The 13,113-nt window shown below is 38.7% G+C and overlaps 1 pseudogene; it reads right to left on the bottom strand.

Moving 5' to 3' along the window:
- Nucleotides 1-10,073: 10,073 nt before the first annotated feature.
- Nucleotides 10,074-10,841, bottom strand: LOC123853244 (axonemal dynein light intermediate polypeptide 1-like; annotated as a pseudogene).
- Between the last annotated feature and the right edge of the window lie 2,272 nt (nucleotides 10,842-13,113).

Raw genomic sequence — 13,113 nt, 5'->3', positions numbered from 1 at the left:
TTTACGTGATAGTATTTGTTCTTTGAAACAGTCCTGTGTGGTAGCTCATATAGAAAACACTATAGCTCATTTTAAAGATAAGAAAATGAAAGCTTAGAAAGGTAAGATGACTTTCTCAAGGTTGCTTAGCTAATTAGCATCAGAGCAAAGACTAGAAATGTTGGTCTGTTGTACTTGTAACTACTTCACATTATTCTTTTCAGCAAAACTGTTAAAGCTTTATATAAGGAAAATAATTTTCTTTTTCTTTTTTTTTTTAAAGATTTTATTTATTTATTTGAGACAGAGAGAATGAGAGAGAGAGAGCGCACATGAGAGGGGGGAGGGTCAGAGGGAGAAGCAGACTCCCTGCTGAGCAGGGAGCCTGATGCGGGACTCGATTCCGGGACTCCAGGATCATGACCTGAGCCGAAGGCAGTCGCTTAACCAACTGAGCCACCCAGGCGTCCCAAGGAAAATAATTTTCTAACTTGCATTTTCTTCAATTGCCTTATGTCAACAGGGGTTAAGAACTTCCTGAGAAAAATAGAAAAAAAAAAAAGGTCAGGACTGGAAAAAGAGAAAGCTTGTACATTTGTATATTGAAAGAAAATGTAAACAAAGTTAAACAAGCAATTATTTAGCAAATTTACACTGAGAACAGGCAATGTGCAAGGTCCTGTGTCAGGTGCTGTGGGGAGATACAAAGATTTTCAAAAGGCAACATGTTTGCCCAGACAGGGTTTCTATAAACTAGAAGAAACATCAGACATGTCTAAAGGGAATCCTTTTATAAAACATGGAACATAATGAATGGCTTAAAATATATATTGCTCAGAAATTTCAGAAAAGCTTCAAATAAAGTCCAGTTATGGACAAGTCAGGGAAAATCTGAAAACTTGGTATTTGAATTTGGTAATAAAGTGGAACATCTTGAGAATTTCTGAAGATTATCTGCCAAATTAAAGCAATGCATGTTGGTTAATGTAGGAAACTAGAAATGAGTAAAAAAGATAGAGTTTAGTTGGCAGCTAATTATCCAGTGGTGGCCACATAAGAACACATCCCATCACACTGCTTCCATCTCTCTTTGCCTACCTTCCTCTCTTCTTCACCTTTATTCTTTGTCTTAGGTTCTGCTTTCAATGGACCCAAGATAAGATAATAACCTGTGTTTAATGATCTGGAACATCATAAAGGAAGAAGTGTGAGAGTGGAATGTTTAGTGAAATAAGGTACACTCCACTATAAAAGATTCTCAAAGAATTCTTGTATTAATATAAAATATTATGGGTTCATAGAACTAGGTAAATCCATCAGGATAACTATAATTTTTCCTCAGTTGATAATGTGTAGGAAGTCTCACCAAAACTGTAGAGGTTTTAGGCATGCATAAACGTGTTAACAAACATGTGTAAAATAACTTGTGAACCTAAATATTACATGAGAAAAACACATGAAGAGCATAGCATAGTTATTCTTATGTCAATGTGTATATATTTTGATTTTAAAGAAATAATTGAATGAAATACAAATGCTTGCAGTGTAGGGATGCACTGGAATTGATATGTGATTTTATTATCTGACATGTGTTGAAAAGAACAGTGAATTAGGGTCAGCACTCTTAGCTTCAGATTCCAGCACTATCAAGATTTAGCCCTTTAAACTGGAATAAGTCATTTCACTTTCTGGACCTCAGTCAAATGAGCAAGTTGAAGGAGTCACAATTTGCAAATTATGTGCTACAGAGCAAGAGTCCAAAAAGATGATCTTTGAAAAAAATGTTCTGTTGTAAAATATATTGAAGAAACATTCATACATCATCTCCAATTTGTAGAATCTTAAGACGTAATGCATATTAAAAGCTCAAAAAAGCCCTATAGTAAAGAAATCTTTTGAATTCCATCATAGCATTTTCCAAATGTAACATATTTTGAAATTTCTGGTTCCATTGAATATGAACATCTTACCAACATAGTTTTCTGTTGATCTAATTTTTGGAAATGCAGGAATATGAGATTTAAAATCCTGGGATTCTATAATTAATTAATTAAAATAAATAAATGAATGAAATCCTAGGATTCTAATGAATAATACGATCTTATTAGAAGGATTGAACTGGAATTTGAAATCCCACACACCATCCTCTACCCAGAGCCAGAGAAAGTAGACAGACATAAACAGGGAGCCTGAGACTGAGGACTTGGGAAGAAAGAAATGAAGTGTTACTTCCTCCTGTGGAAGAGGTGAAATGGAGTTTTGATTAACAAAAGACTTGAAGTATGGTAGGGCGTCCCAGATTCATACTTGAAGAAGAGCTAGTGATGCATTTTCTAATCATGTAGAGCAGGGTTCTTCCACTTTGGCACTGTTGACATTTAGGGCTAGATATTTCCTTGTTGCAGGCAGATGGTCCTGTGCATTTTGAGATACTAGCATCCCTGGCTTCTACCCATGAGAAGTTGTAGCAATGAGGAGGCAAACTTGAGGAAATTCCCATGTCCCCTACATGGGTATGAAGAAAATGCACAAAAGATACCAGGAGAAAATGGGAAGGTGGGAAGTGGGAGAGGAGAAATGGGGTGAGAGAGCAAAGAATTAAAGGACAAGAGAAGAGAAAGAGATGAAGGGACAAAAGGGTGCAGGGAAGGAAAGAAGAAAGGAGGAGGAAAGGAAAGATGCTTGTAATCATTTCAACTCTCTATTGGAGGAGTTGAAGGATAAGGCTGTCTGAGATCCTTTCTGGCCCATCTATAGGCAGTGTGAGCTTTGAAAACAAAAAGACCTGATTTTATTCATTGTTCTATATCTCGTGTCATCTTAAGTAGTTCAGTTAACCTGAGCTTCTGCTTCTTGTCTGTAAAATGTGGATTACGGTGTTGTAGGTTTGTTTTATGAACTAGAGAGAATGTATGTAATGAGCTTAGCACCTTGCTGAGAATTTAATAAATGGTAGCTGCTTTTATTATTGCTATTTTTCCTTGGGACTTAATCATGTGCTATCTTTTTTGTCAATTAACTTCATATGTCTCTTGTTCTTACTCTTACGTTTCATTAGCCAGTCTGTGTTAGATTATGCTGCCATAATAAACAACTTTAAAATCTCAGAAGCTTAAATGACACCCTACTTCATGTCTATTTTAAGTCAGTGAAGTCCCTGCTCTCATTCATCCTTGCTCACAGACCCAAGCTGATGGAGTCTCCATCATCTGGAAGGTCACATGGGTACCATGGTAGCAGGGGAAATGTGTGGCAGCTTTTAAACACGTCCCCAAGTAGTGACACACATCACTGCTGCTCACATTTCTGTGGCTAAAACTAGACACATGGCCACATGGCCAACTCCAATGTCATATGCTCCGAAAAGGGGACATTATGAAAACTAGCACCATACCTCTCCGACCAAGTTTCCTCACTGATAAAACAGGAAAATCAGAGCACCCATCTCATAGAGTTGTTATAAACATTACAGTGGTTAATACATGCGGAACATTTAGAGCAATGTCTAGCATATGGTAACCATGTAGTCATTGCTAGATATTGAGATCTATTGTTAATGGAAACCCTTCTAAAACCCGAGCCATGGTTTGTGCTGCCTTGACACCCCATCAGCACTCTCCCTGGTGCTTTGCACCATCTAGTTATTCAATAAATATTTGTTGAATTGAATTGAATAGTGTTCCATCAACATGGCTAGGACCACCCACCAGTTGGTAGACCAACCACATGTAGGTTTATCAGTTCCATTTCCCCTGCCAAACACCAATGCACTTCGCTAAGCATCCCTCAGCTGTGATTCTCCATTTTGACAATGGAATTGACCTTAATGTAAATGTTCCCAGCCGCATAAAACATGTTGTAAAGTGCATAGCAGCAGTCGCAGTTGACTGCTAGCTGCCATCACACTATGTGCATGAAGTGTACTTCTCCACAATGCCTTTCTTAGAAACGTCCCAATGGTCAGCACACAGGATATCAGTGGTACATTTTAATGACCTTTTCAAAAGCAAAATACACTACATCAAAAACCAGTGATGTACTGTATGGTGACTAACATAACATAATAAAATTAAATTAAATTTAAAAAATTTTTAATTTTTAATTTTAATTTTGCAGACTTCAAAAACAAGGGCCTGCATCCTGATATACAAATACTCTTTGATTTGAGCCTAGTAGAGGGTCCCTACCTATCTGGAGCCTAACGGAATTCTGTTTCTTTGCATTACCTGCACAATTAAACATAAGGCCCCAGGGGGCAAATGCACTAGAAAAAATGTAACTGAGTTCTAGTTTCCTCTCTGCCACCTTCATGAGAAACCCTGAGCACTCTACTTAATTTTTCTGGTTATTAGTTTATGCACCTATCAAACAGGGAAAATAATGTTTGCAGGATCTCCTTCTAAAAGCTGATAAAAGAAACTGGGAGACTAAGAAATGCCAAAATTCTATGAATAGGTAAAAATTATTATGCAAATATCAGGAACTATCAGTACAAATATTTTATTTTGATTTTTAGTATCCTCTTTATTTCTTGACCTTTCAATATTTGATTTCAGTCAATGTTCTCCTGTTGGGTTGTCCAGTCTTCCCTATAAGTCATGGGTAACGAGTATCAGGTTAAAGCAGAAAAACAGTAAGTTGATCTCAGCCATGTCCTGGACAGATACTCTTCACAAGTTTGTGCTGAACCCCGAGATCTTAATAATAACAGAGAGGATCATCTTGATCCATTTATATTTCTCTAACCTGGAATTTGGAAAAGATGATAAAAAATTGATTGTGAACCATCAAACCCAATAGCTAAATGGAGAACTGAGTGGAATGTATGTGGCATTGAGAAGTATGTGCATCTAAATGCAGAGGCTCTGCACAGGGGCTCTGGGATAGAAGCTAGTTTTGCTTTACTGGCAACTTTCATGTAAAATTCCCATTTAGAACATGCACTTGAGGAAGTGACAGATATAACAATATTCCTTATTGAGGATTTTTTTTTAAGATTATTTATTTATTTATTTGACGGAAAGACAGCGAGAGGGAACACAGCAGGGGGAGTAGGAGAGGGAGAAGCAGGCTTCCCGCTGAGCAGGAGCCTGATGTAGGGCTAGATCCCAGGACCCTGGGATCATGACCTGAGCCGAAGGCAGACGCTTAAGGACTGAGCCACCCAGGCACCCCTTCACTGAGGATATTGTCAGTTTGCTGCTTTTGTTTTTGTTTTTTGGTTCTTCTTTCTGATCTAATAAAGGAAGGAAAGAAAGGAGAAAAGAAAGGAGGGAAAGATAAAATAAAGAAGATGCAAGAACATTGGTTAAAGGCCTACTTTGTTTCAAGCAAGAGGTCAAATAATTTATACATCATGCATTTAACCCCCCAACAATACTGGAAGAACCATTATTATTGCCATTTACCAGATGAAAAAGATGGTTAACCTTGTATGGCTATCACATGGCTGTTAAGCAGCAGGTGTCTATTTGATTTTCAGACTGTCATTTGTTAATTTGTTGACATATTAACAACATGAATGATTTGAATTGTGCTGTTCAATATGGTAACCACTCATGTGGGTATTTAAATCTGAACTAGTTAAAATTAAGTAAAATTAAGAATGCAGTCCCACAGTTGCATTAGCTACATTTCAAGGGCTCAATCACTACATGTACTGAGGGGCTATTATAGTGGACAGTGGAAATTCAGAACATTTCTATCATTGCAATAAATTCCATTGGCCAGAGCTGGTTTAGAATGTAAGCTTTTCATGGGTCAGAAATAATCTATTTCTGTTGATTTTTATGAGGCTTATTACTGTACCCGCATTGTGATTTCTGACTCTTCTTTGAGGAAAATATTTTACTAGACAAAAAAAATGCCAATCAATCTTTGATTATTTTAACACAGAGGAAAATAAATTCCATGAGGTTCAAGTCTAAATTCTCGGAAGACCTCTGCAAAGTGATTGGTGAAATTTATGGGCACAGCTGGCTTGCAGTTGTAAAACCCTATATTTTTTAATGCAAAATGGCATCTGTGCTTACTAATTGGATACTTAGGCATACACACAATAAATTGCCTGGGAATTAGAAAGGTGTATTTCTTAAGTCCTGCCCACATCTTGCCATTTTGGGAATCATTGCTGGGATTCATTTTTCCTCCTTGTTATTCTTGTAAAGGAGGTGGAAAAAAGCCTTCTCCTTGTTATAAATATTGCCCGTTGGGAATACATCCTTCCTCCTCCTAATCCAGCTTTAATCCTTTCAAGCTCTGAACTAAGGAACCACTGTCTGTGGTGGGAGCTGCCATTCTAAATAAGTTTGAGCTCTGTGATCATTGCCACCTGTCTGGTGAGAAAGGAAAAATCAAACTTGTAAATGCTCCAGGCAATCCTGTCTTAGGAGTTGGATTCGAATGTTACACTGAGGCCATAGAAAAGCAGTCAAGATAAAGCCTTGCCTAGCCTGTGTTTGAACATGTGAGTTCTTTGCAGGTATTCTCAAGTTTGCAATGCAATGGCAACAACAGAATCTAGGCATATTCTGTTACAAGTTTCATGCAAAAGTTTATTAAATTTGCTCTCATAATTACTGTAAGCCCTAGAAAAGATGACTTGAGCTCCGGATCCTATACTTCTCCCACCTGAGCAGATTGCTTTATCATTCTTCCGTGCACTGGTAATTTCCATTAGAAAGCTTGCTAACCTGGTATTGACAATTACAAGCCATAATCAGAAGGTGAAAAAGGCTCACCCACTCTGATCTGTGGTAAAGCCGATACCAGCTATCTGGGAAAAAAAGAAACACAAGAAAGTAAACACCGAACTGCTGGTGTATCTGCCCTTTTTATGTGAGCACGACAAAGTGTGAAACATGAATGCAGAGAAAGAGAATGATTTTCAGAGATTTAATCCCTTTAGAATAGAAAGGTTTGGTTGCCTTTTAAGGAGACTTTTCACCTCAAGGTCATAGCTTGAATCTCATCTGGATTTATGTATAGTGGTTCGCATTCAATTATTTTTGCACTCTTTCTGCAGTATTGGCTCCTTGCATTGCATATATTGTTTATGCCCATTGGGCCTTTTTGCACATTTGTCTTGCTCATTCTTGTCTGGTTAATATGCCCTGATCTTTTAAATTGGCTGATTGGGGTATGATGGATGGGTTATCCTCCTTCCTCCTTTCTCCACCTAAATATAATCAAGTTGGAATCAGACTTCCTGGTCCTTGATGCTCAAAGCAGGTGGAGTGGGCAGCTCTGCTAATAAGGTAGTGTTTGGTGGACCTTGGCCCTTGGAAATACAGGCTCTGTTCAGCTATTTTCAGCCAGTGTAGAAGCTTCAAAATAAAGAAAATCAACTGACTATGGAGAAAATTACTTACTTAGAAAAATCACTACACACACACATGTACCCATATATGTATATATATGCCTAAATATTTTTGTGTGCATATACATGTATGTATATACACACATAAAAACAAATGGCCTAGGGCGCCTGGGTGGCTCAGTTGGTTAAGCAACTGCCTTCGGCTCAGGTCATGATCCTGGAGTCCAGGGATCGAGTCCCGCATCGGGCTCCCTGCTCAGCGAGGAGCCTGCTTCTCCCTCTGACCCTCCCCCCTCTCATGTACTCTCTCTCATTCTTGCTCTCTCAAATAAATAAATAATTCTTAAAAAAAAAAAAAACGGCCTACATATACTTATTTTAAGGATAACACAGTAATTTTTGTTAATAAATACTAATTAGAAACTTATGATGTAAAAGGCACTACCTGGAACTGTAGGTGAGAAAAAGCACCATACCTTCCCTTAATTAACCTACTGAACAGGAAGAAATATGTATTTGTGCAAAATAAAAATTAAGGTGCAGAGCAACATGATGACAAACAAGAAATATGTAATAAATCCTTCAGACTCACAGTGACAGAGGAATATTGTAGTCTGGGTTGATTAAGGAAGACTTCATATTGGAGGTAGGACACAGAATATATAGCCCAAGAATGAGATAGGCAGAAAAATTAAATCGTAGGGCATTCTAGAAAGTTAGAAGTTGGAAGTGTGCATAGGGTGGGCTGTGGAGAAGGTGAAATGATTGGCATGGAGCATGATCCCTTAGAAGATGTACTGGAGAGGCTTGGAGACAAACTGAAGCGTCACTTTCTTCTCTCCTACGTGCCTAGTCAATTCTTCCCTTCTTTGTCCTCATGTCCTTGCTCCGCCTACTAATAAGAGGCAGCAGATCTAGGGCTGCAGCCCTGTCCTGCAGAATCTACAGTCCCTGAGCTCTGAAATGCTGAGATGACCTTTGAAGGCTGCAACATGAGAAGCCCAGCTGAGGATTCCAGCAGAAGAAGAAAACCAAGCTTAACAGTGCTCAAATTGTGGTTTGGGGCTTTAACATTTTTCTTTCCTTTTCTTTTAGAGCCATCAATTGCCTTCTACAGACATTGATTCACTTACAAAGTTAGAACAGAGAAATAAAGTGGAATGCAATGATCAGGAAATTCCATTTGTTTTTTTCTCCCTTTCATCATTTTGTTGAATGTGTGCAGAACTATATGAGGTTATTCATTTGTACCCAAGCAGGAATATAGGATTTGCCATATTGGATCAGCCCATTGGTCCATCAATGTTGTATTCTCATAGCCTCTGGCACCAGATGATACATGAAGCACCAGAGGAGAGCAAACTCCCCCTACTTCCCTCCCCCCACCACACACAAGGCAGAATGTCAACTGTGCAATATATAGGCTGAAAGTCTTAGCTGCTCGGGCTGGGACTATATGAATGGAATATGGATTTCAAGATGTCTACACAGGGCAGATGCTGCATCAGTTGAGGACCAATTTAGGCAGCTCTTACCTTTAGAAATTGTATCCCATGTCTTCCTGCTCACTTTCAATTATAAGAACTGTTATTTATCTCACAATAATAAATTGAAATAGTGGAATCAAATAGCCTCATTCCAGAAAGATGAAGACAACACTGTATGATAACTGACACATGGCTGCTTTCTCTCTGGTGAAACCATAAATGCAGTCAAAACTAGAATTTAACATAATGCCTCAGAATCTGACCCTCTTCCTTTGGTAATGATTAAAATGGGTCCACAGTCTGTTCAATTACTTAGCCTATTCACTCATTCACTCATCAGGAAAAGACTATATTGTGCGGAAATCTATCCAATGTGAAGAGTGCTACGAGGAAGGCCTCCAAGTCTCAGTATAGTTGGGAAGTTGAGGTATGTTGTGTAATCCCAACTCAAGTGAGAGCATGGTCTGTGTAACAGGTGTGGCCAACTGAAACAATACATGCATCCAGAAAAGATAGGGACCAATTCTAGATGGCACGAGGTGGAACAAGCACTGTGCTGACATTTTCTTCCCAAAGGAGAATTTGAAGACAACACAAAATACTCAGACATTCCTCAGAATACAATATTTGTGCCAAGTAAAAAATATTGTTAGTTTTACCAATAAATTATAGGGTGAGAACTGTGCTCAACTGTAGATAAGTTTCCTGATCTGTGTAATTTCGCAAAATTACTTCTAGGTTTATCAGGGATTTTCAACTTGAAGCCCCACCCAGACCTGTTGATAGTGATTATAATAATGATGGCAGAGCCAGCTATATACACTCTGGAGCTCAGTATAAAATCAAACTAGAGGGACCCCCGTTCAAAAAGCAGAGGAAAAAGCACCCATTAAATGTATTAAAATATAAAGCTTTCCCCTTTACTCCATGGTCTCTTGTTCAACCTGTCATGGTGTGTTTTATTCGCATTTAATGGCATTGTAATTAGTGAAAAATCAAATTTAAATTATTTGCATGACTTTTACTGTTCATTTTTATATTGCACAATGCCAGTCTTAAATGCACATATAAAGGCACTTACATGCGGAATCACCAAAATTGCACAGTTCACAATCTGAGCTCATATATCCATATATATTTTGCTTTTACCAGAACAGTGGACCCTACACAAAACTAACTTAACTATATGCATTTCACTTTTGTTTTCTTCAGGAAACTAACTTTTTATTAGAAGGGGCTTATGATGGGGTAACAATGCTTGCAGTGCTTGCAGACCCATATGGAAAATATCACCTCTTTGGTGCAATAATACCTTCCAGTTGGACATTCAGCTGCTGATTTGTCCGCTTGAGGAACCGAGTCTCCTCATTGTACTGCTTCTTCTCCACCTGTCTCCTCTCGCTCTTCCGCTTCTTGGTGGCCTCACATGTGGCATTCTGCTCCTTCATGTGCCTCTCCAAACCTCTCTTTTCTGTTTCTAATTCTGCAATTTTCCTCCCCATGCCTAACTTCCCTGTTCAGGTTGCAGCACCTTCCTTGAGCCAAAGACCACACTGCTCCCATGTAAGGTCTGGTAGGCGGTGATGGTCCATAAGGATCTTGTCCTGGACTTGCAGCAAAAGCAGTCCCCTCTCCGCATAGTTGATGGTGGCCTCCTGGATCAGCTCATCAAAACACTGCGAGTAGACCTCTCTGTGCACAGGGCAGATACCAGTCTCCCTGGCCTGCTGCTACTGCAGCTTCAGATCCAGCTGCCGGGAAATGCACCACATCCATCCCCATGCTGGTGGTGCTGGACAACTGCAGGTGTCTTTCACCCACTCTCTCAGGGCCAGGATGGCATTCAAGATTTCTTCTGCCTTCTTTGTAGGATCTGGGACACAGGAAGTTGAAGGGAGCTTGGTCTTTGGTGGTCGTGGGACTGGGCCCAGTGGTCCAACCTGCTGGGGGCTGACTTTCAGTGGCCCAGCTTTGGGGCTCCATGTCTCCGTGTTCTGCTCACCAACACCGGGTGTGTCATACTTGAGCAGAGAGTCCACATCATGATGGTGAAGCATTTCACTTTTTGATACACATACGTCCTATACCAATAATCTCTACCTTCAGCTTAATGATAAATAAGAAATAATTGAAAAGGAAAGAACTATGGGTTGCCCTATCTTTGTCTTTCCTTCTAAGGCATATTTTCAGTGTAAGTGGTTAGCTAATCTACAGGGAAGTAACCTGAGTAGGAGAGGATATAATAGAGATCCTGGAATGTTTGTGATTCTTAGACTGCAATTGTCTTCATTCCTCATTCAAAGCAAGTTCTGGTTCAAATGGAAAGCATGGTCTCTTGGGGAAAGTGTGGTCTTACTTAATCATAGATGTAACATATTTACCTTGTACTTTTGAGTCTTACTGAACTCAAATTCACTTTGGATCCATCAGAATTCTGTGCTGTTGGTAACTTTTAAGTTTTAAATGCAAATGGTTGGCAAGTAATGTTGGTAATAATGTTCATTTCAAGTATCTACTCTGCTCACATGCATGCCCCCATTGCTCCACTGAACTTCACTTATAAAATACAAGTTCAAAGATAAAATTATAAAGAATTCAAGATGGTGACAAGAGCATTAAACCAAATACAGAGCCCTTTAAGACAGAGCTCTGTGCAACTATACTGGCCCAAGCCCATGAAGCTGGCCTTAATAATGATACTAATAAAATGTCTAACATTTATTGTGCATGCTATGTGGTAAAGCTACCTCATATACATTGTACCTTTAATTTTTACAACAGCTCTATGTGACATATGAGGAAATTGAGATTTTAATATATTAAGCAATGAGCTTCTAGGTTCTCTGGACCATCATCAGCTGAAGTCTGTTGGGAATGCAAAAGCCTGGGTCCTCTTGCAGACCTGCTGGATCAGAATCTGCACTTTCAAGAGTGCCCCCAGTGATTTGTGTGTACATTAAAGTTTGACAAGCACTGTCTGAGTCACTTGATGACAAGCAAAAGGGGCCATACTATGTATCAAGTCCTATCTGACTTCAGACCTTAAACATGAAACCGATACCCTACTGTCTTATATAATCCAAATTTCTGATGATGGGCCCCAGTCATGTGTATAAAAAGACAAATCTAAATGCCATGTGGACTGTGATCTGCACCACTGGCAATAACCACTGGCCTGGAAACTTCTACCATGCCTTCCAGTTTTACAAACTATGGTAACTTCATAAATCATATTCTTATGGAACACAAAAATAATGTCAAGGAATACAGAGGAAGAGATATATTTCTGACGTTAATGTAAAAGACTCTAAGAGAAGATAAGTTTTGAGCTGGGTTATTTAGCTTGGACAAGAAAAGTTGGAAAAGATACTTGCAAAAGACTTTTTCAAAATATTCAGTGCTATGCTCGATGAGCACTGATCATAGTTCATAACTCCATAGAGCTCCGTAAACCTCCAAGAGGGACAGACATCCCTCTTCCCCCTAAATAAAATCAATCCGTATGTAGAGACAAAAATTTTGCTAGGGGAAGTTAATTTACCTCAATTCAATTATATATTATGCAAACAGATATTGGGTTGCATATATATTAAGTGCAGAACACTGTTTGGTGCCATAGAGAATAATAGAGATGCAAGACACAGAACCATCATCAGCGAGCCTCTGCTCTAGCAGACGTTTAGTTATTTAACAAATACTCTATAATACATAAGAGCTTTAGAGATATTAACTCATTTAATCCTCATAATATTCTTATAAAGAATGTACTCTTTTCACCATCCACATCTTGTAAATGAGGAAACTAAGGCACAAAGAGGCCAAGTACCTGACCCAAATTCATACACTGGTGTGTGGGGACTGGATTTGAGTGCAATCCATCTGGTTCTAGAATCAATGTTCTTAACTGTTACCCTAGTCTGCTTCTAAGCCATATTCACCAATTATTTTATTATGGGACAAAATAAAACTACAAGAGCATGGTGAGGTGGGAAGAAGGACAAGTTTGATATAAAATTTTAACTAGATTGACAGAATATCTGCTCTGACAAGAATCTGGGATGCAAGGGACTAAAGAGAGAACATGTTTGTTTTTTAAACAGGTATAAAACTGTAATTTGAAAATAAAACATTTTCTCTTGGAAAAAAATAATACCAACTGTGGAGATGAACCTATTTTCCTGGGGGGGGGGCGGTTAATATTTATGTTTTTATAGTCTACCACCATGTAGAATGATTTTTTTTCACCAATTTCAATTGATATGCCTTATTTTTAACTCCTGGTTCTTTACAAGAAGCTCTACTAAGTAGATCAAGTTAAGAGATATTTAG

This window comes from Mirounga angustirostris, unplaced genomic scaffold (genome assembly GCF_029215605.1).
Source record: "Mirounga angustirostris isolate CCGP_5_RB_7025 unplaced genomic scaffold, mMirAng1.0.hap1 SCAF_14, whole genome shotgun sequence".
Classification (NCBI taxonomy): domain Eukaryota; kingdom Metazoa; phylum Chordata; class Mammalia; order Carnivora; family Phocidae; genus Mirounga; species Mirounga angustirostris.
This window is presented reverse-complemented; position numbering and strand designations above follow the sequence as displayed.